This window comes from Dinoponera quadriceps, unplaced genomic scaffold (assembly GCF_001313825.1).
Source record: "Dinoponera quadriceps isolate SergipeBrazil2010 unplaced genomic scaffold, ASM131382v1 scaffold106, whole genome shotgun sequence".
NCBI lineage: Eukaryota > Metazoa > Arthropoda > Insecta > Hymenoptera > Formicidae > Dinoponera > Dinoponera quadriceps.
The window spans coordinates 111,534-134,083 of NW_014554228.1; the positions used below are offsets into that span (position 1 = coordinate 111,534).

Consider the following 22,550-nt stretch of genomic DNA (forward strand, 5'->3'; position numbering starts at 1 on the left):
GTCTCGAAGATAAATCGTTTCGGACGAGAGTGGGCGCAACGACGAAACAGTGCAATGCGCGTCACACGCGCATTATCCAAATGCAAGAGTCCGCACGAGGAACCTTCGGACAAGAGGAATTGGTCGGGGCACCGCGTTTATCTGCGACGAGGAGATGCAGAGCCGCGACCCCGATTAATCACCCGATGGAGAAAATATACGCGTCGGGCGTGGTGTACGGCTGAAGCAGACTGCGAAGAGGGACCTTCCCCCATTGTTGCAACAGTAAAACGAACAAATGGGCCGGCGCCGTTGGTCGATAAAGAAAGCCGAAGCACAATCGGCTCCGATTCCGCGCCGGTCTCCATACACTCGCGCGAGAAATTCATTTCGACATTCCGCCCCCGCCTCGCTTCTCCTCCTGTCTGTAAAATTCTACAATCTCAACCGGTGCATTCTGTATTACATTTTTATGCCTTTCTTCCTCTCACTCTCCTCTTTTTCCCGAAAAAACCTCTTCGATCCTTAGACATGGAAGAAAGAGCAGTCGCTCCGGGTCATTCTTTTTATCAATATTTCTCACAAGGGGAATCCGCGCTATCTTATCTCTGACATTAGTTCCCTGGTACAGAACGAATCGGCATCCCCCGCCTCCGCTTCTTATTCGCCTCGCGTTCCTTTTCGACGTGCTGGTATTTTTTCGGCTGTCGATCGCGCAAGGTGCGCGCGATATGACGCGCGCGGAATTATCTACAGTACGAGTGGACGACGGTGCAATGACGTTTTTTATTATCCGCTCGAGATATACGCGAGAGAAAGAGAGAGAGAGAGTAGGTGGTGAACTACTGAAACGGTAGCCGAGTAATTCCAGAGCTGCTGGACGAGCGGAAGAGGTTTCGTGCATCGGGGCAAAAGGTTGAGTCTTATCTTCCAGGCTCTCATAAAAACATTCTCTGTTACCCGCAATACGAACGAACCATGACGCATATGTATGTATGTACATATCGGTGCGGTATACGACGAGATTTTCAGAGATTGAATAGCCCCTTTATCTCTCGATCCCCGCTCCTCATCTTCCCCTCCTGCTCCTCCTTCCCTCTCTCTTCCACATTTTCCTCTAACCGTCCGAAACTCGCGGTAGCTCACGATGACGACAATAATAACGGCATTCGTGCATCTAGATACGATCCCGGAAGTATGCAAATTTCAGTGCTCCCACCTTCTCTTTTTCCCTCTCCCGATTTCGTTTTCTTCCTCCCCCCCCCCCTTAATCCTCGAATAACAAGGTTGGATCGGATCCATATTACAATGCTTCCGCGTTGGCTTATATTTCAGCTACTTTATATACGCGACATACCTTATTTCTAAATATTTCCCAACTTATTGGGAAAATAAGTGCCTGGTCGAAGAGAAATTAGTTGAAAAAAGTGCAAGACGCTACTACCGATCGGACCCACGTACGACTGCACGAGCCTTGTTATTCGAGCTATTAAACTTTACACGAAAAGCGAAATAAGGAGCGCTCGTGCGAGGCGCTGCAGCGCTCACGGAGGAACAGGGAGTGCATTGTGGAGGTAGGCGAGAGGTGGCTGTCGGATAGGTATGCCGTTGGGCTAGGTATGGGTGCGTTCTGCCTATTTCCGATAAGAAGGCCAGGTGTTCTCGCGCACATCGTTCGCGACGCGTTCCCCACGTATCGTCGCTCGCAAAGGCCGTAAGTTACAATAATCCGCGGCCGCATTCACACGCACGCCGGGTGATTCACACAGCGGGGCATAATCCACACGCTCGCGTTCACTCAAAACGTGGCACGTATGGGAGGTATGCGCGGTAGCCTATCTCACCGCGTGATACTTCGTCGTCTCTCGTATTCGATTCACCGCCTCGTACCAGCGTTCCTCCAATTTCTCTTCTGCGCAGAACGTCCTGCCGTCCTCTCGCGTTTCTTCTTTTCTCTTCCGTTCTTAATATCTTTCGGTCTGAATACCTGACCCTTCTCGTTGACACAATGACGCGACGATCTTTCCCTTTTCCCTTCCTCGTTAGCTCAAAACGTCTTTTCTCTTAGCAGAAACGCTCGTCGGCGGGTGAAACTTCTGGTCCACGGCTGGCGAAAATCCGAGGACCAAGCGCGTAGAAGAAGCTTCGTCACCGCTATACGTCGTGTACGAAACTGCTTGCGTTGCCATACTCGCCATCAGCAGCGTCGCAGTGTCTGCCGTCGGGAGCTGCACCGACGACTGCGGTCGCGGCTACACAGATTAGGCTACTATGCGACTCTTAAAAGGCGATAGAAAGCCCGCAATCGCGGTGTGTACGCCGCTCGTCGTACTACACACGCTATGATAGCTGCCGCTAGTAGAAAAAGACGATAATATAATCGGTGTATAATCGCTCATTCATCCCGCGGCTCACGATAGGGGCTAATCTCCGCTTACCCCTCGGCAGGCACGCTTGTGTGCGCGTGCGTGTGTGTTTGCGTATATTCTCATTAATTAACAGGTCGATCAGACCGTTTTACGCGCGCATTCTAACTCTTTTTCTTTCATTCTCTCCCTCCCTCCTTCTTTACCTTTCGCTTGTATTTTTACAGCGAGCTTAGTCAAGTTTGAATCGGATGTTTTGAAAAACAAACCGAAGAGCAAAGAACCTGGAGTGCAATGCGAAAGATGTGGAGGGACCTTTGTTCCTCCTACGAGGGATTCCTCCCCTGAAGGGGCAGGAGTTCGACCGAGGCCTCGACCGGGAGACAGTCTGCGTGCCGCCATAAAATGTGCAAACACCCCCGAAGTGTATATTTCCTCCAATGTGTGTTTACGTCTGGCCTCTCCGGGGGAACCGTCACTATACAATACGGAGATAAAGCATCCCCTTTATACAAAGCACAAGCCGGGAGGAAGTGGCATTCTGATTGACATAGATGCGAAGCGATGCGAGACCGCGCGAAATCGAACGAAAACTCCCGTCGTAAAGGAAATCAAAATGTCAGTTTTGCTAGAACAACTCGTACCTCTTTCGGCGAAAGAAAATTTCTGCCAGGAACATATCGCGCAAAAGCTGTAGTCACGACCCTCGTTGCTCCTAAGTATATGAATTTTCTTTCTTATTGCAATACGAATGTATAAATATATATAAATATTAATGTATACAGCGATACAAAGTTCGCGAAATAGATCGCGATAAATCATTTGTGACGTTTCGTGATCGCAGCGACAGCATAGTATCTTAACGCGCGGAGTCGTACAAAACTACTACCTCGGCCCGATAAAACGTGATAAGGCCGATAAGGTGATACGAGACGGCACGCGACCACGATACATGTTTCTCGCACTTGCACGTGCGGCCAGTGCGAAAGAAAAGAAGGAACGACCCGAGGCGTTTTAGCGCCAGCGCGTCGATTATCATCGCGGCCACCTAACATTTGCATACTCGTCTAGCGCCGAGCTGCAATAAAGGTGCTAATTAAATGAAATGAATCACGTCGCAAAATTGTGAATCGGATGGAAGTGAGACAGAGTCTGTAGAGACGGAGCGGACGAGCTTCGAAGCGCCGAGCATAGTTCCGTGAACTCTCGACGATTGGCCAGAGTTGAACCGGCGGTCTACGGAGAGAGAGAGAGAGAGAGGAGAGTGTATATATGCAATTAGAAAATGACACACCCGATGCGTTGCGGTTAGCCTATCTGTTGCGTAAGGGAACGCTTTTAGATTAAGTCTGTCTCGACGTTTTTCTCGAGATATACTTTCGCGACGCGCGACGTATAATTGTGAGAGAGAGAGAGAGAGAAATGAGACTAACCCAATTATCGTTCGCGAACAATGTGAGTCGTGGACTTTATCAGCAGTCAGTGTCTGCGGCAGTGCGGGAACAAAGACGACGATCCTCGACGACGCGGATAATAAGACTAGCAGGACAGCGCGACGTTATAATGGAAATTTAGCTACACGAAGACTGCGCTGCGCTAGGAAAAAGGAAGACTTGGAACGAGCGTATTCTACCCTCTCTCTCTCTTTCTCTTTTTCTCTTTCGATCATGCTGACCCAACATGCTGACCCTTGAACCGCAGCTGTTCTTCTCTCCCGTCTTTTGCGGTGGATGCGAGAAATTGCGCGAGTTCCGTCGCGATCAGATATATATTGTCAGATATTATATTGATGATATCGACGAATTTCTCCAATGATGCTTTTTCAATGGAGTTGATTTCTTTGGCGATTCATACCGACGGATCATCGGCAAATCCGTCTAATGGCGATTTTATTGATTTCTAAATTAATTCGTTATTTATCCCGATGTTGTTAGTACGTTTTGCATGGATTAACACGTTCATTGCCAAGCTGAAAATTGGAATTTCGTATTTTTTTTACTTTTTTATTTAGTTTTTATTGTGCTCAAAATAAGTTAATATATTATTTATATGCTTTTATTATTATGTACATAGGATTTATGTACTCTAAATATCTATTACGCGATAACGCGTGATCGGCCGTTTTGTGAGAACTCGCATCACGCGATATCGCGTGATTGGCAATGAACGTGTTAATGAACGTGTTATTTTCTGGGAAAGGTAAATCTGGAGATTAAAAGGACGTTAGAAACGGCTGTCTAAACACATTTAAGCGTAATTTATTTGGACAGATAAAAAACGAATAAATAGATCAACAAATAAGACATTAATTAGACATCAGAATCACAAATAGTTTATAAATTAGTACGGACGAACACGCGGCATCTTTGATAATAATACACGGCTTTGAGCAGCGTTTAATAATCCGGAATAAATTGCATAAGAGGCGCGTAATCGCGGCGACGAACCTGAAAGCATTTAAAACTCGGTATACCCGGCAATTTAACGATTAATTAACTCAATAAAGCCCATGGCTAGACTAGTAGTGTTAGCGAAAAACAATAATTGGAAATTGACCTGAGCGTGAAAAACGTTTCTGGAATAAAAAACACATTACAAAAATCAAATTTTCAAAGTTTCAATATAAATAGTGATATTTATTATTCTTTTTTTTACATAAACGGAGAATGATATGAGGAAAAGTTACACGCGTTTCTTGCGCAACTTTTCCCGTAGATAATCTATCAGTTCAATCAGTTATCCCACAGTCACTGTTTAATAATTTATTTATAAGAATTTTTTTGCAAAATTGATTTTTGTAACGTGCTTGTTATGTCAGAAAAGTTCCTTCACACACCAATCCTATTTCCAATTGTTTTTTTTGCTAACTTGACCGATCTAGCCATGGTCTTCAATGGGTTGAATCAGCTGCTAACCATTCAAGGTGGGTCGCACTGATAGATCAGCTTCCTCGCGAGGATATCGCTGGCAAAACACCGACACATAATCCGAGATTCTCACTGAAATTAGCTTCTCAATTTAGCGCTTGATCTGTTAATTTCTCATAAAATTACACCTCCTCCTCTAATATCTCCCATTATAGAACTGAGAGCCGCGTATCTCGACTCACAGAATTAGTGAGTCCGCTCGGGGGCGAAGAAGACCGAGCGATCGAGACTACGACTTCACCCGTGACACTAAATCATGCTACGTTCCGAAGTTAATGGGTAATAAAACGGCGAGCCCATAAAGACCACAAGACGGCTGCGGAATATCAACCGACTGCGACAGAGAGTCGACATGTTCGTCTCGTCTTCCTTTCCCCGAAATCCATTCGTACATCTTCTCGGCATCAAAAGGATTATCCGTTCTCACACAGGGACATCGATCGACTGTCGCGACCTAATCCCTCTAAAAAAAAATGCAACGCGATCTTGGACACAAAAAGTCGAGATTGTACTTGAAATCTATCTAGTCTTACAATTTCTCCCCCATTGAGAAAGACAGTGAGAGAGAGCGAGAGGAATCTTACTTTTGTCTTATTGGCCTCGAATGTTTCGTTGCAAACGCTGGAGAACGGCCGGTGCAGGAGACGGGGAAAAACACAGTATAAATCATGCACCGAAGGAGCAAGGAAAGAGTTCGTGATCAGTTCGAGTGGAGGCTCATTTCGAAGATTAATAGATGTCGCCGATGATTAAGGATCTTCGCAACCTTCGCGTCACGCGAGGAGGTTAAATGAGGAAGGGACTTGGAAGCAAGGGACTACGAACTTAATATATCGATCAGCAGATACTCGTTCGCGACCAGAATTCAAGAGATCACGGTCTACAAGTCGTTTCATTCAGGTCAGAAAGAAATCGTTTTGCGAACGAGATGAGGAAAGCAAGGGAAATATACAGTGTCTTATTATTATCACGTTAATGAAGAAAATGTTATTATGGCTCTACGTGAGAAATATTTCATCACTTTGGGTCCAGACTCGATTAAAGGACATTTCGACGAATATAATCACTAAGTTTCCAATATAAAATATCGATTATTAACGAAGTTATTGTATAAAATGTCAATGGGAGATCATAATACCGCTTTTTCCTCTATTTTTTCACGACGGATTCCCTGTCTGATCCGGTTTCACCTTTACGAAAATATCGAGGCGACGTTGAGGTGGACGTCTTCGCCGAGGGAAAGTCGAATTGTTCGACGAAGCTATCGTTCGGAAAGCAATACGGCGGAAACGGAGCACCCTGTACATAGACGGGTCACTAACCCTTATCAATCTCCGAGACTACTACTGCCTTTATCTTTCGCTTCATTACAAACAAATCTCGAGACCGAGATTAATTCATAGAGCGCTCATCGCTCTATCTAGTCCAAATACCCAACAACGGGCGAGCGACATTACCCCGAGTTCATTCACGAATTCTTGTGAGTTATTGCCACGAGTGTGGACGGCACGTCGGTCTCTCGGAGTGGAATCCGAAGAATCTTCAGAATACGATCAACGGTAATTGACAGAGAGCAAGAGAGAGAGAGAGAGAACAGACGCCGGAAGATTTATTTCCGGACAGAATAAACGTCCGTGCGCAAGTTATACGACGTTTAATAATGGCACCAGTTGAGGAACACGAGCCGCAGCCGCAAAGAACCCGCGCAGTCCTCTTTTGTATGTACGGCCCGATGCAGAACATTCCAACGAAGGAAGGTGAGCAAATATTAAAGAGCGGCGCGCGGAAAAGAAAAAAGACGCAGTGCTGTTGGGTCATTAGCGACGCCTTCGAGAAAGAAACAATGTCGACAATGTCGACCAGGTGAGAGAGACAGATAGAGAGAAAGAGAGAGGGGAGGAGGTGCCATAAACCAAACTGAAGCGGGGGTGTCCGCCGGGACCTCAGTCAGGATATTTGCCATTTCCGCGGGCCCGTGGACGTTTCCTCCTTAATCGTCCTCGCACGCCGTCTCGTCCGTGCTATTTGCTCTCCGCTCGTGAATGGAAACGGGGAATTCCGTGAGAAGAAATCCGTGATCTCGGTTCGGCTGAGCTCGATCTAAAAGGGGCCGCCGGCCTGTGCAATATTACGTGAAATACACGGCGATACCGGCCGACGCGTGTATGTCACCTATGTCCGAGTATTTCGTGCGGATACCCTCTGCGACAGTGCGACCGGGCAGTTCGTCGACAGGTTTTCCCTCCGCTCCCCTCCTTCTCGGTGACGAGTTTCAGCCGTCACGAGCCGCGAGGCAACGATACGCAGACAGCGTGGCGTAACGCGAGAAGGGCACGAATCGTGCAGCGGATCGTTTAAGCATCCACCGACCTTTTTTCTCCTCTCGATCGCCGCCCGCAAAATGTAAGCGCCACTTCGTAAAGTGACCCTTCGGTTATTGCCGCTAACAGTGCGCAGACACGCGTCGCGTTCGGTTCACGCGCGGCCGGAAAGTTTACGAGGAACGCTTATTGCTCTCTCAAGTTCTTGGAGTGAGATCTCTCACTCGAGAAGCAGAGCGACTCCATCGGGGTCACTCGAATTCGAGTGACTTTTCGCTTACGATTATTAAAGCGAATTCTCCGCTCGGAATCGTCGAGCGAATATCTTCACTCGAGATTGAAGAGCGAATCCCTCGAAGCTTGAGTGAAACGTCCACTGTTACGATTTCGAGTGGCAATATTTTCACTATCGTTTTGAAGAATTTTTTACTTGTTCTGAAGACCACTCCAAGGAATTTAGAAAGTGTTTGAGGTCGCAAACGTTCCCCCGACTTTTGCGAAGGTTACCTTACCTCAGATAATAGAGTGTATTTTAGCGTTAATCGCGCAGAATTGTACGTCCTGTTGCAATTCGCTTGCGGTAATTCTACCGTGTCTCGTTGCCATTACCGCGAAAAATAACGCATCAGAATTGTCGCGAAATTATCGCTAACGCGAGCGCGTCAAAGCAGCCGACCGTCGTCGGTGGCGCAAAGCACGAAACTCGTAACTTTTGACTTTTGTTCATGCGGAGTATCTCCTGACACGAATCTCCGCTTCCAATGTTTCTACGGCTGTAATCGTTCGGCACTTGAGCTCGGGGAAAAGTCCCTGTCGTCGATACTTACGCACGGACACCTACTTTCGCCCGATTGTATATACGAGAGCTTTCTTCTCGAGAAATATCTTAACGATTCCTCGCTGTGTCCTTTCTACGGAGAACAGCAATATTCTCGAATGTCTGCAAGAAACCGACGCACTTCAAAGTATTCGAATTTTTGACCGCTCGCGCCTTATCTGCCGTATTCGAGGAGGGTGACGAAAAATTAACAGCATGCTCAGGAGTTCGTTACACTTCTAATGGGTCACCGGCCGATTTCGCGTTATCGCGAGGGACGCGCGATGAATATCTCCAGCGCCCTCATCGCTTCCGGATTTTTACGATTTCTCCGACACGATTGTATAAATGATTTCGTCATGCCGCCCGTCATCCCGCTCGGCACGCTGCAATTACCACGTTTCGTCATAACTGTTATCTCTATGTCTACATATTGTCTCAATATTCGAATAAAATAAAATATTTTCCTACGACAAAATACTGCATGTATTGTATATAGAGAGTTTTAGAAAGAAAAATCTCTCGTGGTCCATACGGAAAAAAAGTGCTAGAGTTAAGTAAACGTAATTGTCTGTTTATCAGCTTCTTGAATCAAGCAATATCTTTATCAATTTATATATATTTTATTGGCTGTAAGCTTACTTTAACGCAGTAACATCTTAATTTGTAAGTGAATTACCGAATGTAAAAGTGAAATTTTTAAATTTAAAAGAGTATTTACTAGAATCGTGTAATATTTCTATTCCACTAAAGAAACCTTATGGCTTTAAATTTAGATTGTTTGTTCAGTAAATATTTTCTAAAAATAAATCCTGATATTCTCAATATTACAAATTTAATACTTGTCGCGACTGTTCTAATATATAAAAGTAAATGTCTTTTGGTGCAAATTTGCTAGCAAGTTAATTTAGTTAACAGCTGAGAGTTCATTTCAACTCAGTAAGCTCGATTTATTCCCGGTTGTTGCCTTCTTGAAACACGACACGCCGCCATCGGAGCTACTAATTTCGGGGTCTCGATCTCGGTGGAGATCGACGCGAAGAACCCGATCTCACGAGCGCCCTCCCCTCGGGCGCAGGAATGATTGAGTTGGAAAGAGGTCCATTTACCGATATTTTGTAAGTCATGCGTAACTTCATTTATCGAAATGGTCACGTCACACGAGCGAAGGAGAGAAGCAGGCTGTGGAAGGACGAAGAGCGAGAGCGTCGGTCGTGAGGAGGGATCGGTTTCGGGGCGAAGAGAGGCCAGTAAATCAGTCATCGAGAGGTCGCAAGGGTCGCGTGTCCCGCCCTACTATATTCACATTCACCGCTTAAGGGGTATTAAGCCGAGGGGACTTTCGGAGGCCCGAAGATCGCAGCTGAGAATAGGAGACGCCTATTAGCCCGGCTAGATATTATTTTACGTCATTTTACGAGCCTGCGTTCCCGAATATCAACGGGGTTACCACGGAGGCACTACCCTGCTTTTTACTCCCAGAGAATGTTCCGAAAAACACCGCACCTGTATGCCTCTCATACCGATCGAGTTCCCCATGATTAATGTCGAAATTTGTCGAGCGATCGTTGCATAGCGATGTTAACATTATCAAATCATAATTATGATAATATATTATATTATTATCGTAAGAAATGTACAATGTGTCCCGAAAATCTTGGAACAGTCAAGTACCTCGAAAATAAGACATTTGAGAAAAATGTGTTACCTGCAAAATTTATAAGGTTTCAACAAATGCATCAAACTGCGATACCCATTTCAACTTGAGCGCAGATATGAAAAAAGAACTCAAAGTCAATTTCGAAATCTTAAACGGAAACCCCCATTTTCCATTCGATATTCTTGTAGCTGACGTCGAGATCTTTTCATAATATTACAATAAAGCTTCAGGTACAGCCAGTTTTCAAAACTATAGGTGCAAATGCGACCGAGCAACCTCAATGCCAGCGATATCTGAACTTTGTTGTCTCATGTCTCGGAAAATATTTCACCATTTCAAGACTTTTGCGACGCACACTATAATTATATCACTATAATTATATCATATTCAAATATCATATCTCATCATATCATAATTATGATATTATATCATTATTGTGATATATAATTATAAATACGATATCATTTGTATCACACGAAGCCCGACGATTCTTTCGATGTTTATTTAGGCGAAAACGCACAAGGAGATCTAGTATAAATTTTCAAAAAACTTTGGTATAATACAAATATGAAATATTATTCGTTCGGTCAAGCATCGATCGAATTACAGCTAGGTTAAGCAAAACCTAATTCTTGATCTATTGATTGGAGTCATTTCAGAGGTTCGCTAATTTTGGGTTGGACTCAATACTTGCTTGTTTTTCTAACAACTTTTCCAAACATTTGTTGTAATGAATCACGTCTTAATGTATGGTTTACAACATGCAAGTTGCATCATAATATTGACGTAGGAAACTGGGTCGAAAAAACATGGTCATTTTCGAAGAGCATTGTCCGTTCTTCAACAAATGTGATGTCGTGTTTGTATACACGTCAAAGGGTATCGTATCGTAGACCTTTCCTTCAGGGTGAAGTCCTATCCTTAAAGAAAGGTTTATTGTTTCGCCACGAGTGACAAGTATACGAAGGAAAACAAAGAAAGGTCGAAATAGACAGAATGCAGTCTGTAATGAGTCTTACAACGTATACGATGGTTTTCGATAAATAATAGACGGCACAAAAACGGAGAAAGGAAAAAGGAGCGAAAAATGAACGAAAAAGCAAGAGACATTTTGCCGATTCGACTGTAAGTCGTTAACAAGAAGACTTGTTTCTCTTATTTCAATCGACGCGTGTCTGATCTCAAATTATTGGGTCGCGGTTGTGAGGCTCGTTGGGCGACGAACGACGAATTGATGCAGGGGCGGAAGGAGGAGGACGGAAAGGGCAGCAGGAAAGAGACGCATAGAGAGGAATATATGTTTGCGTTGCAAGCAGTCGGGCAGGTTTACGGTACTTGTTGGACTGCCAGCAGCTCTGACGTCACATCCTGCGCGGGCGGACGTCCGGTCTCGCTGCCGGACTCCCGCCCCACAGCGATAACAAAATCTATGCTTGTTAAAAAAAAAGAGAGAGAATGAAAATCAGAGGGGGAGAGAGAAGAAGGACGGAGAAGCGGATGAAAAAATGCAACAACTCCGGTAGTCCATCCCTTACGCGTCCTACAGAATCCCCGATAACAAGCACCGTGACGAAGAGATATCTATATTTAACTTAACGGGTAATCGGAAATCCTGTCGAAATTTCAAATTCTCGACGCTGCTTCTCTCAGTTCGTTGTGTTCCTCCCTTTCTTTTTTTTTTCGTCGTGACGACTGAACTGCGTTCGCGCGAACGACGATTCTCGTCGGTCAGACTCGAGCTTCCGTGAAATGTCTTGCTCTAGGTGCAACCCGGTCGGTCCTCGTCGTCGTGGGAAGTTCTCGAAGGCACTCCCACGACCACAACCGGAAATCATGGCGCATTTATTTATCAAACACGGTCGGGCCGAGCGCGTTACGCATTTCTGGTCAAACGGGTCTGACCGCCTGGCGTCGCCTCGCGTCGCCTTGAGCATTATTTACTCGTCGCTTTTCGCACGGGCACGACGAAAACACGACAATTAAGGTTCGCGTTATCAGCGCGTCGTCGGTGTCGTCGTCCCCGTTGCCTGCGTACGTGCCTTCCGCGTCGAATACTTCGATAAACCGCGCCGTGAACGAATAAGACCGGCAGATAATCCCGCTGTTTTATGCTCGAGCACCTATTACACGAATTCACCAGCCGTTCTGGTTATCGTTCAACCTATTTTCCGCAGCTAAGGAGCGGGCCGATGTCCCAAATGCGCGAGTTCACCGATCCGAGATAAGACACCCTCGTCCGCAATTGCAACTCGTAACGCTCGAATTGATCGTAGGATCTACGTTCCCTTCGAAACAAAATTTTGGCCTTACATTAGGTCTACATTAAGTCTTCAAGTGGAGAAAACGTAAGTAACTTCCCACTTATAACATCGAAAGGAGCACAATACAAAACTTTTGAAAACTCAAGGTAGAATGTGAATAGATGTGGAACTGAAATTTCGACTTTTTTTAGAAGTTTATGTCCGAGGTGTAATCGTGAAATCAGATTTTCAACTATCGAGTCCGGTACGAGTTGCGTGTCCATCGTCAGAGTATACCGAGAGAAAAAATATCTAAAAAACAGAAAAATATTTATTTTTTCGGCGGATACACTAATAAATATTTACCTCCTAGTCAAAAGTTCTAGGCCATAGCCAGTAAAAAAATAAAGTATTCATTTAAAAAATTTTATTCAGTATGTGACTCTTCAATCTCCTCTGAATCCAACAACCTAGTGCCAATGTCTTTCCCACTTCTAGCAGCGCTGATAGGTTGATTCCGGCATGGCCTTCAGTTCTCGCAGCGAATTCCGTTTTATGTCTTCAATGTCTTTAAGTCGTTTTTCTCTCAGTGGTCTTTGGAGTTTCGGGAACAGAAAAATGTTTGCCAGTGCTATATCGGGCGAATATCAGGTGGCTGCGACTGTGGTTTCGAGTGAGAAACTCGATGATACGCGTAGCCACGTGCGACGGTGCGCATTATCGTGATGAAGCATCCACAAATTGTTTTGCCACAATTCTGGTCGTTTCTTGCGGATTGCTTCGCGTGAACGACGCATTGTGCCAAGGTAGTAATCAGCATTAACTGTTGTACCAGTTGAACTCATAATGCACCATACCGTGATAATCGAGGTCGATGGGCGTCCAACTCGATCATTGTCGAACGTCGACTCTCCGCCGTCGACGAACCGTTTGCGCTACTCCTTTGCCCTGGATAATGATAATGCTCTCTCATCAAAAGTCGTTTGCAACATCCTGAAAGTTTCCGCAGTAGTTTTACCATTATTCTGGCAAAATTTAATGGCAAATCTTTTGCTCTTGTTTTTCGTCCATCGTAAAAATCGCCCAGGCAAGAAAATACAACTTCAGAAAGTAAACTATTGAATGCGTCAACGAAAGTAGCTGAACTTTTTATATGTGTCAGTTGAAATATCACTAGTCAAAACCCTATTGAGAAATTAATAAAAATTGTTATGATTCGTTGACATTAAATCATGGCCCGGAACTTTTTGACTAAGGGAGGATACTTATACTAATATACATATTTTCACACGGAACAACATTTTTTTCAAATAAGAAAATACACATTTTCTTAAATCTGTGACTTTGCATAAAAGCAATCTTTTATTCTACATTTAAATAAAAGAATTTAGATTTAGTAAATTAATATGTTATTAATATGCACCGAAAAAATATATTCTACTTTTTAGATATTTTTTCCTTCAGTATAGCAATTGTGTAATTTTTTCCCTACACGGAAAAATCTGTTGAATTAATAGAGTTTCCAGCAGCGCGCATGACTTGTGTAAATCTTCTTGATTCAATAGTGATATTATTGAAACCGATACATTATACGTATTGTTTCAATGACTCAAGTATGAGTTTCAATAACATCGCTATTGAATCAAGGAGATTTACTTCAATAATGCGTGCTGTTGAAGATTCTATTGGTTTAACGGCACTTTTTTCCATGTAGAAATGGAAACGTGAAAAGTAAAAAATTTCACGTAAACTCAACTTTAGTGGTCATGTAAATTTTCTAACAATGGAAATGAAACAAATTGTCTACTTTTCACGTAGGGAGAATCGCTTCGATTTACAGGCGTAAGGAAAAGAATACGGGAGGTTTTTAAAAATTTCCGTAATTAAAAAAAAATACGCGTCTACGGTACGAATACCTTACCAAAAAAAGCTATCAGAAACTTTTGTTATATAACCTTAGAACTATATTTTTGACCATCGAATGTCAGGTACAAGTTGACACATCCATCATTAGGGCATGATTCAGAAAAACCATCCGAGACGCCAAGGATACGGCGGGCTTGGAAAATTTTTTGCCTCTCGACAAACAAACAATTTACCCACGAAAGTTTATGATGCTTAAAGCGATGTGACGATTAGAACATTTCATGCCCTCAGTTGGCCATTCGCACAAAAGAAAGAGTGAGAGAGAGAGAGAGAGAAAGAGAGAGAGAGAGAGAGAGAAGAAAAAGAGAGAGAAGAAAAAGAGAGAAAAGAAAAAGAGAGAGAAGAAAAAAAGCGGCGACAAATATTTGCTTGATTATTATTTTACGATGGTACTTTGTTGCGCGGGATTAAGCGGCGGGTTCTGTATGAAATACGCAACGTGCGATCTGTCGGTCGTAAAGGCCTAATGGGAGGATCTCGTAGGTCTATGAAACCAGCGCAATATTACCTGTAACGTTACAGGTGCAAGAGATCCCCTTTTAGCCTCACTTTCAACCGCACTTTTGAGAACGTTCAACTCTTTTTCCCGAATTCTGCGATTATTTACATTCCACGCGAAACAAGAGACGCGATTTTGCGAGAAGAGGACGAGAATACGCGACGCATAGTGAGATTAACGGGCTTGATACTGTTGCGAGGGGTTATGAGTGATTTTCACCAAATCGGATTTTAGGAAATCAGCAGGATTTAACCTTTCGGTGGGCATGCCTTTTTTTAGTTACGGAAGCGGGCGCGTCGTAGAAAAAGTATGCCGAAGAAAATTTGAAAGGACTACGCATTTTATCGTAAAATGCCTAATTCTTTAAGTCTAGTTTAGATGGCTTGTAAATAATAATAATGAAAATATGCACGATCATACGGAGGAACTTTACTTCCGTTGATTTGTTCATTGTTACGGGAGCGTTTCTGTAATGCACATTGTACGCAGATCCAAACAATGTTATCCTCGAAAAATCTCATACATTTCGTATCTCTCTCTCTAAAGCTGCAATAACATTTCGAAACGTCGAGAAAATGGCCAAAGGAATTTCTTCGGGAGCCGGGACTAGTAGGTTACGATTTTACACAGATTCCTTTCATAAAATCGATGCGTGTATTTTTTGTACATCTACATTCCTGCCGCAAGGTTGGAATTGTCGTCAGTCAAATGTTACCTGCTCTCTGTCTTGCTAACGCAGACAGAAATAACCAACATGTCGGTTATTGTTGAAGGACAGATTACAGAACTGGCAATTTGTATCGGCAATTCTCACTGCCATTCGATTAATTTAATCTGAGTTTCGCGACCCAAATAGCAAGGTGACGATCAAACGATTTAACAACGTATTAACGACGTCTCTAACATCAATGAAACGTCATTTAAGATCACTTGGCTACTTGGGAAAAGCCACTCTGTGTCTCGATATTCGGTACCATGGCGGAATCGTTGAATTATTCGAGTGACTTACTCACCGAACGCCCCGACATCAACTCCCACGCTGAACCGAGGGAAACGCAGGACGCTCAAGGATCTCCGCTTCGTCGGCGATGTCCACGGATAATCGATTGTTTCACGCGCACTAAATCAACCGGCCGACGGCCGTTGCGAAATTTCGCGTTCGAAACTAGAGTTGCTTGAGAGTTACGCGTCGCGTTGTCGCGCCGCGAGCCACAGATGGCGCTAGCTCGCGGAACGACAAGTGCATCGCGAGCACGTCGGCGTTCGCGCAAGATCGCGCCGCGGGTGCAAGGTGCACGCGGCGATCGCCGAGTGACCAACGGTAGTTAACCCTCCGGCGCAATGCGGAGGTCAAGTGATTTCGCGCGCCTCGCCGCGAAAATAAAAGAGCACGTTGACGTTTTAATCGATTCCGCGCTTCCCACACCGCCATGTTATTTCGCCGTGTACGAGGTAAAAAAAGGAGACCGAATACGTCGCGCGTAACGTCGCTGATACGATTCCAAGGTCCGTAATAATAACTGTCGTCACGTGAGATACTCGGATTTGAATTCCGAGTCAGATCTGTGATTTCTCACTTGGAGAATTGTGTATATTTGACATCACATCTGTAAGCGCTACTCAACTGAAAAACTCACATCCAACTGTGAACGAAAATCTGAGTATCTCATCTGAAACAAGTTTCAAGTAACAACCTTTCGACCGCACACTTCTGGAAAATCACGCGCACCGCAAGCGGGGTCATATTCACCCTGTGCGATTTTCTAATTAAACTCAACGTCTGAGGACTGTAAAAGGAAAAAGGTTAACGAAATTCTAGAATAATATGTAATTCTTCTACCTTAATGTTTGATTATGCATTCATAGAAAATCAAGTTTTCAAGTGCCGAAAAAAAATTCGAATTTTTGACGCACCTCTCTTCGCTATAGTTCTTCAAACACCCACAATGCGGTCGAAAGGTTAATACGTACCTAAAAAACTTCATTAAACAATTTCGAGCGAGAAAAATTTCCTCAAAATTGTATTTTAAGACATTTTTAAAGGGATTTAACTTCCTCGAAAAATTGTGAGGAAAAATCGTTAAGAAGACACGCCTATGCGCAAAAAATTTACAACGTCGTAAACGCCTTTGCTGCATCAATTATCGCGAGATGAATAATAATTTTATCAACTATTGGAATTACCACTTGTTCGCGCGAGTTGACACGAAAGGTGCGCGTCCAATCCGCTGTCGGTGTAAGAACCTTGAGATATTTAACTCTGTCTCGAGGATTTGCGTAGCAGCAACGCGTTCCCGGCCGCGACGAATTGGAAATCGTAACGCTGACACGTAAAGGCAGGACGCGAGAAGAGCAGCCGTTTATTTTCCCGCCGGGGAACGATCCGTATTCCTCGCATTAATTACTGCCGCGAGTCGATCGCCTTTACGCCGGTGTTACGCGCGGAACAATCGCGAGTCACGACGTTTCCTTATGGAACTCATAAAATATTGCACGGTAGTTTGTTATAGTACCTCGTACGCTTTCTTGCATCCTTCTCCATCGATTTACCGTCACCTACGTCGCCCCCCCCCCCCCATCAGCGACTCTCATTTCGTCGCCGCGACAACTGTGACTTCGAGAGACCGCATCGAGATCGCGGATGTTTTTCTTTCCATTTATCCGTCTCGTCTCCTTTAACCTTTAGAATTCTCCGCGCTCCGGAATTGAATGCTCGCTGAAGATGGAATAATTTGAACTATTGCAGGCCAATCGATGAGAAAAACAACTTTATGAAATATTGTCTTGATAATTCGAGTATTAATTTCAATAATATTGTTATTGAACCGAAAAGGTTTATTCCAATTATATGACATGTAACAGGTGGCAACCGTTGTTGGTGTCGTATAAGCCAGAGAAATTCGTCAGGCGCATATGTGCGTACATGATCTAAACTGGCGTAAGTCAGACGCATATATGCGTACCCGAACGAACTTAAATCAATCGTACAAATCTTTCTTCGGCCAATGTGACGATAATATGGAGCATTGAAACATCGTCTTGTAAGACAAAAGCGAACCTCCTGCATTCACCTGTCACGATCACGGATGATCGATGACATTTGACCTAAGACCAAAAAAACAAACCTGGAAAGTTTCAAATGGCCGGCAAGATTATCGCAAACTAGATCGATAATACGGGCATGCTAATGACTGGCCCGACTAACGGTTTAGGCTTGCAGTAGGACCGTTGATGTTTTGACAGACCGTACACGTCTGGCACACGCAGATAACAGCGCGAGCACCGGGGGCGTTTTCGGGGCGGCTTTAACTCCTGAGGGACATGACGAATGTTCCCACGAGGAAGAATTCCGTTCAAGAGCGCCTGGATTATAGATACGTCTTTACTTATAAACACGCCTCCGGATCGTCGGTGTTTCAGCTACACCGCGAGAAATCCCACTAAAATTATTATCGACCTTATCTTATTCCGGTTTTAAACCTAAAAGATAATAATAACAATATGCATGTATTGCATGGATTTTTATTATATTATTATTATTATTATTGACACTACGGCAACGCTTATTAGAAAAATGATTCTCTCAAATACAATTCTTTCGATTATGCCAATTATAAATATTAAAAATCTTTTTCTCATTGTAGTAAATAGTGTAGTAAACAGTGATTTATGGTATAAATTTAATAGTCAAAATAACCTCTGCTCTAGCTTTTCTTGTCTGGGAAAAGTATAGAATTAAAAATTACCAGGAAAAGTGTAGAATTCAATATTTCCAATCTTGAAATAGAACTTGGAACTGACTCAGTGACTGAGTCAAATAAGTGGATTTTAACGAAAAGAGAAAAAAAAGAAATATTTCTTATTGTAATTCCCTTACTTTTCTGGCCCGACGCAAAAATTCCTCAAATTCACTTGTCTTCACAAACCCTTCCGACAGGTCCTTCAAAGAAATTGTTCAGTCATAAATGAGGTGTGCTATGGTTATTGTTGTGTGAACCTATTCAGGTCTTTTTTACTGCCATTTGAGGTCGTTAGGGGTGACAATGTTAAACTTCGATAAAAACGGATTTGAGGAACTTTTTCCCGCATACCTAACGACGCATACCTGGTGAGGAATATGGATAAATTACCTTAATAACCGTAGCGTACCGTTAGAAAAGTTCTCGACTGCGTCGATAACCTGCGAAATCCTTAGTTCCTAGTCGCGAGGCAGATTCACGCGCTCATTAGGATGAGTCGTGAGCAACATTCACGAAGTGGGCCGAGGTGGCTCGGCGACGAGGCGCTCTTTATGCACGATAAAACCCGCATGGGGCGCATTCGCGCTGGCCAGGCGCGACGTGCACCGTTTCCGCTCCAGCTCGCATGGGAAAATAACCGCCTTTTCTGTTCTTATCACTGGCCACGACCCCACGGAAGGCGGACAACGCGGGCTGCTCAGCTGTCTGCCCCCCTTCGACGGGAAAGAGCCGCGTTTAGAGAAGATTCAGCCGCAACCCCCCCGTAAAATGCAACCAGGTGCGAGGACGAGCCGGAGCCGCCGAAGCGATCGTCCACACACGTATGTTTCATTCTATCGATATATTTTTTTAATCAGATAAATAGAAGGCTCTGTTCGTGTTCAATCGTTAATAATATTTATAGGCCAATAAGAATGTTTTTTTTTAATTTTTATACGAGGAATGGAATTAAATAATATGCGTAACATTTTTAAAAGGAAGTTAAGCCTGCAGCTTCGCTTTCGGAAAGGATATGTCGTACGAAATAAATTTATCGCATAAAATAAAGGATTAATTGCACAAGGCATTTTAACCTGTCCTTTGCAGCCGAAAGTCGCGGAAGTGAAGTTAAAAAATGATAGAGGAAAGTCATAATTGTAATATATTCTGCTCCGTCCGCGTTATACAGTCTGTCTAATAAGAACGCGAACGACATAACTTTCAAACTATTTATCATAAAAAAATGAAAACATGTACACATGTACTACATAATCAGTACTACACTTATATTAATAAATCGTCCAATTACCACTATTGTCAATACGTCGTAGGGAAAGAATTATTTTACCTACTCATTCAAAGGTTTTCGATATAACGGTTTCCAAACAGAAGTTCACCCGATCACGTTTTTATTAAATAGACTGTACATTGATAAGATAAATAAAATAAATTCTCTTATTGGCCCATAAATGTTATTAACAATATATTTCCTTTCTATCATAATCCGATGGAGGAAAAAAGAAAGAAAAGGGGGGGGGGACGAGCTCGAAGAGTCTTGTTAGATCTGTAATGAACGTAATCGATCGGAAATCATTCCGAATACATTCGATGACGATGCGGTTTTTCCATGCTTTTAGCACGGTTGGCGTTATCGTTGTATTGACTCGATTAGAACGTTTCATGAGGTCATTATCGGCAGGACCGAGATGCGACGAAAAAGAATTTATATCGCGAGATGGTAAAGAAAAGAGAGAGAGAGGGAGAGGGAGAGAGAAAGAAAGAGCGCCTGCATAACTAAGGTGGAAGGAGGGGTATTAACAATGCAGAAGTTTATCTCCACGTCCTTGGCTAATCTCTGCCGCAAGAGATTACCCTATCAACGAGGCGAGTTATACTACGCTACTCTCGTACTACTCGACACGCGCGATTATCACTCTCACGTAAGGACCACCGTCACTCCCGAAGTCAGTGAGACAGCTCCGCGTCCTTACGCGGTCTTCGACTCGCGACTCCTCTCACCGACCCGATCTCCGCACGTCGATGGATGGTTGATCGAAAAATTCGTTGCTTCCCTCACTGATGCCAAAGGCCGTATGAAAGAAAGGACACATCTCTCTTTCACGGCCCGCTGCGATCGGGAAGATTCCCGTAGGATTTTCGGCATCGAAAGCAGGCTACTAATTGCTACTATCGATAATCGAAAAAGCTGTGTCACGGCATGTGATGACAAAGTGCTTATGACGCTCTGCTACGCATGTGATCTGTGGGAGGGGGAGGGTGCGAGAGGTGAGATTTTTAAAAGGCTTCTTCAATCTAATCGGCCCGGACACACTCAGCGTATCCTCTTGCGGCCGAACTTCGTCGAAATCTTCTCTCTCTCTCCCTCGCTTTCTGCCACGAGTTACTCACGCGCTCATACTTGCGGACGCATAAACGTCCGCGTACATTCGTAGGAACTGTAAATGCGTGGCGATGCGTTACGTACGTCGGGGCCGCGCCACGAAGCGCGCTATCGCGCGCAGCGACCGTCGAGCGATACCTTATCTGGACTAGTTGCAAGTCGACCAGTGGCTCTCAGCAACCTCACCGTCAAATGTCTTTTTTTCTTCTTTTCCTCTTTTTCCTTTTGTAATTTAGGCGGCCGGAGATATCGGTCTTCTCGGCCGAGACCTTTTACCACCGCAGGTATAATTCACAGGAAGGAAGCGACTCGTTCTTCGACGGTGATATGTTAAATCCTCAAGTGAAACGAGATTTATGTGTTATAAAGTGAGAAAAGATTTTGAAGAAAAGTAAACTTTAAAAGGTGAGGCAAACGTTAAGGAGAGAGGTAAAAATCTTAAAATGTGAGGCAGACTTAAGGACACCATTCAAAAGAAACTTTCGATTTTCGATATTCCAATGTTCGTCTGTGTTGCATTGTGTGATACAAAAGGAATATGTTAGTCACATTCTGCAGGTTCTGAGGACGAAAACGACCGGCATTTCGAAGTTCCCGAATAACAGAGCGTAGCGAGAAGTGACGTTTACTCGGTGTGCGTACACGCGATCCATAAGGTAAACAAAGAAAGTAACTATCAGTACGAAGGGGCTCGTATCGGGTGTCGAAACCCGAAGAGATTCTTATCTGAATGATAATACTTCGGCGTCTACTCGCGCCTCATCGGAGCCCCGTTGTCGTCACAAGCCCGACAGTTCCGCACATTCGCGCGTTCGCGTCGTCGTTCCGGAAAAAACGTACCAGTCCGTCCAGAAATTAATTGTTCATCGTGTTTACGCTGTCGAGCTTAATATCTCTCGTCCTATAGCCGTCATACTTGATGACACACGTAACGTCGAGCTCGGGGAGCTCATTAAGACCGGGTCTACAAGTATGTGATGTGCCTTTTGTTCTAAACTCTAAGTTATTAAACCTAATTTGCTACTCGGTTTCTCACGTGTGTCTTATGACTTAATTGATTAGAGCAAGAAATGACAATCCTATAGTTGTTCAATCTTGAATTACTGCACATGTAAACATAGGATTCGTTTCTTAAAGCGAAACTTTTTACTCCTTTCTATGTGGAATCAATATATTATCTTCTCTTATATTTTAAATTATCGATTTCATAAATAATAATCATAAATAAATGTTTCAAAGAGAGACTTGCAAAACGGCCATTTCGTCCCCTTGTCTTGTTTGGGGCACAACCGAGCACAATTAAAACCGTCACCAAATGAAATTCTTTGGAATTGATTTTCAAAAACGAAACAAATGCGGATAAATTTGAAATTTATATATTCTTCTTCAGGGTTTCATAAATATTCGATACCGGTCAATTGTGCCCGGTTGTGTCCAAACAAATAACACGGGAACAAAACAACTGCGAGTCTCTATACCTTTTGTATACTCCAAACTGTCTGTATATCGTATATGTGTGAATAAGCATATTTACAGATATTTAAACAAGTTACTGGATCTCAGACCCAGTGTGCCAAACTGAGCAGTAAAAGATAAGTATGTCAACAAAGGGTTAAGTTCCTATGGAAAGCGTTTCTCATGCTGCCTGGAGTCATCATTTTTCAGTTTGAAGTCTCAAATCCCAAGTTTCAAATT

The 22,550-nt window shown here is 43.7% G+C and overlaps 1 protein-coding gene across 5 annotated transcripts in view; it reads right to left on the reverse strand.

The window, feature by feature from the left end:
• LOC106746592 (box A-binding factor-like) overlaps nucleotides 1-22,550 on the reverse strand; it is an 84,552-nt gene that overhangs the window by 41,995 nt on the left and 20,007 nt on the right. The window contains exon 1 of one of the 5 annotated variants that reach the window (XM_014623831.1): nucleotides 1,824-1,894. The exons of the other annotated variants lie outside the window; for them this stretch is intronic. The gene's annotated coding sequence lies outside the window, so the exon portion shown is untranslated. Of the gene's footprint in view, nucleotides 1-1,823; nucleotides 1,895-22,550 lie in introns of those variants that run through there. 5 annotated transcript variants of the gene reach the window in all.